The sequence below is a fragment of the Cherax quadricarinatus genome, unplaced genomic scaffold (genome assembly GCF_038502225.1).
Source record: "Cherax quadricarinatus isolate ZL_2023a unplaced genomic scaffold, ASM3850222v1 Contig2733, whole genome shotgun sequence".
Taxonomy (NCBI): domain Eukaryota; kingdom Metazoa; phylum Arthropoda; class Malacostraca; order Decapoda; family Parastacidae; genus Cherax; species Cherax quadricarinatus.
The window spans coordinates 12,254-20,104 of record NW_027197759.1 but is presented as its reverse complement, the minus strand read 5'-3'; the positions used below and the strand labels follow the sequence as shown (position 1 = coordinate 20,104).

The 7,851-nt window shown below is 36.4% G+C and overlaps 1 long non-coding RNA gene across 1 annotated transcript; it reads left to right on the top strand.

Annotated features, from left to right (window-relative positions):
• Positions 1-829: 829 nt before the first annotated feature.
• On the top strand, positions 830-1,167 carry LOC138851907 (uncharacterized). The gene is made up of 2 exons (XR_011391489.1): positions 830-894; positions 1,043-1,167. It is a non-coding gene; the product is annotated as an uncharacterized lncRNA (long non-coding RNA).
• Positions 1,168-7,851: the final 6,684 nt, after the last annotated feature.

Genomic DNA, 7,851 nt, shown 5'->3' with positions numbered 1-7,851 from the left:
AGGATTAAATGCCTGCAATAAAAGTCAAAGATAGGAAGGCCAACTGTGGAATGTAATTTCAGTTTTTGCAAGCAGATACAAACAGGGGAACTAGATGAGGAACATTTGCAGCTGCCATCGATTTCTCTCCACAGCATATGATATTCCACTGCAATAAAGCATTATCAGTAACTAATAAGACAACGGTAACAGAAAGCACACGGTGGCTTTGGACTAGAACGGTTAGAAAAGCTGATGTGTAAAAATAGCGGTAAGTTAAAAATACGCGATTTGTGGATAACCATAGAAAAAAGAGGTTGGACAGGGGCAGGTGCACGAACAGGTGCAGGAGGAGGTGGGTCGGTGTCCAATGCAGGTTTTGACTTCATGATAATAGCCGAAGCATAAGGTCAAGAGAGGCCTGAGCTTGCTACCATCTGCAGCTCATAAGACTGCCATCCCCACGAGCCCCTTTGAGGCGGGGTAGATGGCAGACCAGAGGCCTAGCTTCTCCCTACGAGCCCCGTGAGGGCGGGGAATGTGGCTAGGCCTGGGGACACTTGGTCCCAAAGATGAGGAGGTACTGTACCTCCTCCCATGGGAGACTTAAGTCTCGAGACACTCCCCAGATAGGGAGCCAAGGCCGGGTCACCACTACTTGGAAAAGACCCGGGCCGGGAGAATACCGGCGAATAAAAAAAAAAAAAAAAAAAAAAAACTGGTAGGGAGTTTTGGCGACTGGAGACTGAACTATTGAATATTTCATGTTCAGAAACAAGTTAGACAAAATATAGGAGAAAGCCCCGCAAATATGCCCACCTCCACCACGGCTGCTACTACCACAATAAAGCTACTACCTCCACTGCTGCCTGGAGGACATTAGATAATCATGTGTCCACCTACATCCAGTCATAGGTACGTAATTATTAGTGTTTTTTTGGTATATTTTTATATTGTTATGTGTATAAATATCATATATGGATGCAATTACATGTATCTGTACATAATCACTGGGAATAATCACTGGGAATAGGATTTTGAGAATTCATTTCTTTCTTTTCAGATTGATTGGGATGGATTGTTATGATTGGCCGGCCACCAGAGAACTTCAGGATAAAGGGATCTTCATGGAACTTCAGGAATAATGTCTATATAACCAGTTCTACTCTCAATAAACGTATAAAGGCACTATGAGTATTTTTACCCACTGTATAGTAATGTTCAATGTATTTGTTGATTTTTTTCAAAAGTGCATTTATTTGTATTTTTCTGAGGTAAAACCATTATTTATGAACCGATCATTCTGAATTTTACAAAAGTTATTCAGGGGAGCCTGTTTGACTTTGTAATGGAGTTGTCTTGGGTAATAATACCTTCAGTTTTGCATAAATTGATGTAAAGTGCAAAAAAAATTAAAATCAAGTCAAGACATAATATTTTTTTTGGGTACCATAAAACATGTTATTACATTATTTAACCCCTCAAGGCAGGTTCCTTGATGTTGGTGAGGGGCTCTTGATTTAGGGAATTGGATCTGTGCTCCAGTTCCCCGAATTAAGCCTGAATGCCTTCCACATCCCCCTCCCCAGGCGCTGTATAATCCTCCGGGTTTAGCGCTTCCCCCTTGATTATAATAATAATAATACATTATTTAAAAATGTTAGATGGTCAATTTGGCATTACTTTATCATTTGTGATTATCACCAATGATTTCGAGATTGCCAATATTGATTTTTTTTGCTATGAGTGTTGCCATGTCCAATTTTTCACATTTTTATTTTTTATAACTTTATTTTTTGGACGATCTCTTGATGCAACTTTAACCACATGAGGTTCAATATGCCTAAAGTCTCTGGTAAAAAAATCAACGAAATCGAGCAAAGGAAAAAAAAAAAAAAAAAAGGGCCCTTCCCCCCTTGAGGTTTTTGAGGACAAGTGAAGAGCCCAGCCTAAAAGATGGTGGATAAACAAGGGAAATCGAAGAGGACGTGGTAATAAGAATGGGAGAAGGGGGAGGAACGTCAGAGACGAGGATTTCATCAGTGTTGGACAAACAGGTGACTGCGGGGAAGCGCACATGGACCTGTGGATGCTGGGCTTCTTTATATACTTGTCTCATTACAATCCAATAATGACGAACCTTTTCTAGTGGTAATAAGATATCTTTTCGTTTTACATTGTATTCCATACTGCACCGTGTAACTTTATTATATGAAGCAACTGTAAAGCGAAAAGAAATCGTATATCCTACTTCTTGTCCAAGAATACCCTCGATCTGGCCAATAGTGCTGATACGGCATGGAAACCACCTTTCATCCTACCCAGTACACCAGAATGATAGCTCCCGAATGAGAGGGCTCAGCCAACAAGGCGAATTACCAGAAACGCCGGGAGTCGAAACCTTTGGCTGCCACCTCCAGGAGACGATAGGCAGCCTCCAAGAATACTTCCGTCATAAAAAGACATGCGAGGTCGCCCACCGAGGCCTAAGAGAGCAGCCTCGCTTTCATTCTAATTCCTAAAGCAAACTGCACTACCACCGATAACGATCCCTTACCCCACTACCTAGGAGATGACATTCACAAGCTGGAAATATTTCAAAGCATGAGACCGAATGGTGAGAGGAACGGACGAGATGAGGGATGTTTAGATTAGATCCGAAGAGACAAGAAATCTAATTCCTAGGATCAAAGAACTCCTTCGTCAAGCCAAAAGACATTCCCTCCCTTCACCCTTCAAAGAGATTCTCCTGAGAATAAGATTTTTTCATGTTGTTTTCCGTTGTTTAATTTTGATTTATTGCGTTTATTCCATTTCTCATATTTTGTCTCGTGTATGATTTCTATGTCATGATTATGAATTTATCATCAATTTCATTGCTTTGAAAGTTTATGGTAATTCTGATATCCTTTAATAACTCACTTTGTTTATATATATTTCCTACTATTTATTTTTTTCATCTTGGATTTTGTAACTAATTATGGGGGGATTGAAAACATAAAATAACTAAGTCTATGGTAAACAAATCTCTTGCATATGGTGTAAAACGTTTCTAGCAGACAGATCACTACTTGTGGCTTTGCTAGGTCAAAGTATAACTCATTGAGTAATAATTAGATACATCTTTTCAGTGAAGTTCTCAGAGATACAACGTAGAAGGTAAAATTAATCAAAATATTAATAATAACACCATTTACAAAGTACACATATTAACACATCATAGTTGCTCCTGTTGACTTATTCTGGCTTAAAACATAAACATAACTTCAAAGAAAGATATAAAGTATCATCAGGGATGCTCTAAGAATCCAAACACAAATATGGTAAGGGATGGAAATGTTATACCAGCATCCCAGTAACAAACGCAATTTGCCCCAAACGCTCTTGAACCTGTGTACTGGCACACAGCAGCAACTCTAATAGATATGACATGGCTCTAACATCACTTACCGGCAGTCTTAATTAAGAATGCATAGGTGAATGTATGCGTACAGCCAATATGTGTGTGTGTGTGTGTGTGTGTGTGTGTGTGTGTGTGTGAGAGAGAGAGAGAGAGAGAGAGAGAGACAGGCAGAGACAGAAAGAGAGAGAGTTAGAGAGAGAGAGATGGGGATGGATGGAGGGATGGGTAGGACTCTGTGGATCATTGTTCTCCCATAAACCCTCAGTAAATCACAACGGCATTGTCTTGCACATTACACCAGCAATAAATAAATTTATAATACGTTATTAACTCCATTCTATGCGTATAATTTTAGTACTGTAAATAATAATATTATTTCACTATTTACGTAAACATATGTTTTATGTAATTACAATTACAAAAGTACATAATTTTTACATAAAACGTTAATACACAATGAAAACTTTAAAGAACATGAAAAATACGTTGTCTAGCCATTGTCCAACCAGGAAGAATGTTTTTCATGGCACCATTACCCTCCAGTAGGTGATTAATCAGGTTTCATGCAAGGTTTGTACCCGAAAACATGTCCTAACATTCCACTAGACCCTGTGAAAGCATCGATGATAAGCTCATAATTATTTTTATGAAGAATTAAGCTTGGGTCTTCCTCAAATAACCACAGCCATATTTCGTACAACCTGACTGACTGACTTTGGTCCCCCGGTGTTGTCCTGGTCCGGGTATTTTCCAGTTGGTGAAAATACCCGGTAGTATTTTCACCAGTTGGTGAAAATACTACTTAAAATACATGAAGTATAAGAAAGACTGTATATAGTAAATATACGTTTCTCTGGTTGACACGAGAAGTAAAAAATATACGCGCATTAGATAAATACGCACAGTAGATAAATAGAGCTTTCTCTGAATCATTAACAGTTAATCAAAATTCGTAAAATTATAAAAGTCGTGGCAAGAGTGTAATTAAAATATTTCTTATTAAATATTGTAGAAGATTCCTCGAATGCAGATCATTAATAGGTAGAATTTATTATAACCTTAAATTTTATATACATATGTACATATCAAACTAAATACTGAAGAGGAAACAACAATGGTGTTCAGTTCCTGGAACTACAAATATGTAAACACTCCAAACTTACGCATATCGATGCACATATGCACGTATGTAAATATACATATATAAAAATATAGAGACAGCTGAATTACAGAATAGTGAAATATGAAGAGAAAGTAAAGAAATTTTTAATAGGTCTAATAAGAAAAAACTAACACCTGACTGGATAGTACCTTGAGTCTCAAAAATGTGCGGATAAGTCATGTTATCCACTTTTTAGGAGTTCAATTCAGCAATCAACATATGTGCACTTTTGTGCGAACTGTTTTCTAGTGCGCTGCAGATTTAGCAAAAGCTGTTGATACAGACTACCCGAGTTAATATCTCAGGCACACCAGTGTCTCATGCAAAAAAAATCCACATAACTGTGAAGTGACATTCCTAACTGTAGAAAAGCAATGTCAGCTCACTTGAAATGACGAAGTATTACGCTTCCTTAACTCTCAGTACCTCATTCATGATGGACTTCCGGTGCTCATCCACCTAGATCACCCCGCGAACATACTCAACCCGCGTTTCTGCAGAAAGATTGGCCAATTATGCTGACAGGAAACGAAAGTCTAGTTCGCTGGGCTGGCCTGGATAAAAGTACCCTAGGTACCTGAAGAAGCTTCTTTAGTCTTGTCGTTCCCCAGTCCAAATGAGTAAATTCCGGTTTTCTGGCTAATCTTAAGTCACGCCTTCTCTCGATGTCCTCTGAGATGTAACTGACGAGTTAGCGTTTGTTAACTGATTTTATTCGAATTTGAATAGCTAGCTCTCTAACTAATAGTACATTAAATCTAATCCTACCTATTTTAGGATCTAAAACTGTGTTAATATTATCAATGGTTAGTTACTACCGTTTGTAACTACGTAAACCTTCCTAGAAAGGTAAATAATTATTATGTACAGTTGCTAACTGTGTGTTAAGGGCTCGTAAAGCTTATAAACTATGAAACGTTTCGTGGAATAGGTTTCCCAATATAGAAGCATAGAAAACAGCACGTATCTTGTTTATGCTTTCAAAAAGTGACATGGAACACCCTATAAAGTAAAGACTGGTTTCATTGATAGTTGTTGTTGTTGTAAATTTATTGAAAGAAAACACGAGAGTATAATACTATCACATTCACACAGAGAATTATAGCTTCCTAAAAGGTAAACAAGTTGATTGAGCGTCTGCACTTTCATGTTTATCAAATTTGCTAAGTTATTATGAGAGAATTACAAAAGTTGTGCAAGAAAGAAATGGATGGGCAGATTGCATTTACCCTGACATTTAGAAAAGTTTTGATAGGGTTCCCCATGAAATAATTATTTGGAAACTAAAAAATATTGATGGAGTTAAAGATAAATAATCACAATGGATGAAAGACTTTTAGGAGGGTGCTAGCGAAATCATTTTTTTATAATTTTGGTCCAATTTCAATGAATTTTTTACAGTGATTTAAGCAGCATTTGAAACCAACAAACTGTTTGTAGTGACTTTTCGCCATAAAAGACAGAAAAAAATAAATAGTGCCCTATTCTATAGGGCATAAAACACTCCTTTTTCTACAATATTGGTAAGATGTATATTGATCAAGTTGGCATCAGATGAAAGATAAGGTCTAGATAATCATGGTACTAACCCCGTTTGAGCAAAATGTCAATAGATTGCATAATAAAAAATGTTGAGTTTTATTATTTTTTAAGATTTTTTTTTTTTTTTGAGGGGGTGAGAAAAAAAATCACTAAAAACAAAGCGGCAAAAAATATCGCAAATCGCCTTTACGTGCTAGTAGAACCATCATTACTCAATAATGTGTGCAAAAATCGTTACACTCCTATAAACACTTTTCTTTAATAATAGAAAATATTGTCAATATCTTATTCCCGAGTTATACATATATTATGTTTTCTGTAAAAACTCTACGGTCATGGCGCGCCACATTTCAGTAAGTTGCTCGCCTCAATACATGTTGACAGCCCTCAGGTGACTGAGTTCTTATCTCTTCCTGAATTTGAATGGAGTCCTCAGAGAAGTTACAATGTAGTGTATTTAGAATGAAACAATCCTAAAAATCGTAATTTTTTAGGGGATAAAAAACACGAATTGCCATCATGTCTTTTTGATGACAGCAAGAACAAAAAAAAAAATACATTTTTTGGAAACACATACTTAGAAATATCATAGAAACAAGCTAATTACATCAACGTGCTGTCAGAATTATGCACTATTTTTCGATAGGAAAACATTTTTTCCATAATTTTTAAATTTTCCTTTTTTATCGCTCCTAAAAAAATCGCAGCCTCCTTTAAGAGGAAAATGCATACAGTTATAAAAGGAAAAATGACTAATAGTGATTCTAACATATATAAGTGATTTACCAGAAGGAATAAGAAATGAATAAATATGTTTCCAGAGGCTACAAAAATGTAAGATTAATGATGACAAATCAATGTAAATCCTTACAACAGGATCTGGATAATTTGAACACGTGGAATTTGATGTAGATAAATTCCATGTAATAGAAATGGCAGAAAGTGAAAGGACGCCACCAGAAGAATATAGCCTGAAAGGCAAAATGCAGAAAGTATGAGATAGAGAAAGGAATTTAGGAGTTATATCCGTGTTGCATTATTCCACACTGTCAAACTATGCAATGGTTTTCAAATATATGGAGAGCAAAATGTTAAAGTTGAACATAATTTATGTTAGACCAAAATTGTAATATGCAGCGGTTGTCTGTTGAGCACACCTTAGGAAATACACAAATGAGTTAAAAAAAAAAAACGTTTAAAGAAGGATTACATAATGGCCGTCAGATTTGAGCAGTATGAACTATGATGAACGAATTAAAACATTAAAGTTTCCCATGTTGGTTGATAAGAGGTCGAGAGGAAACATGATACCAATTTACAAGGTCTTGTAAAGATTTGATAAAGAAGATTTCCTAGTAGCTGCAACAAGGATAACCGCTGCAAATTGTGTAAAAAGCGGAAAGCAAAATTTTTCCTGTGAAAATTAAAAAAAAATACATATATATATATATATATATATATATATATATATATATATATATATATATATATATATATATATATATATATATATATATATATATATATATAAGGAACAGATTATTGAAGGGAAACGACGAGCATAGCTCTGCTCCTGCAGTTTCAAGCACACAGTGACACACTTATATCGTGATGCTTTGGCACCACAGCTTAAAGCGTTGTCCGAACTTTTCGTGTCACTAGGACGGTGCTAGAGCGACTCGGCAGTAATAGCGCGTGACAACGTTCAAAAGTCATCACACAAACGTAAGACGAGGTAACCAAAGGCAGTGGAATGAGGTGACGT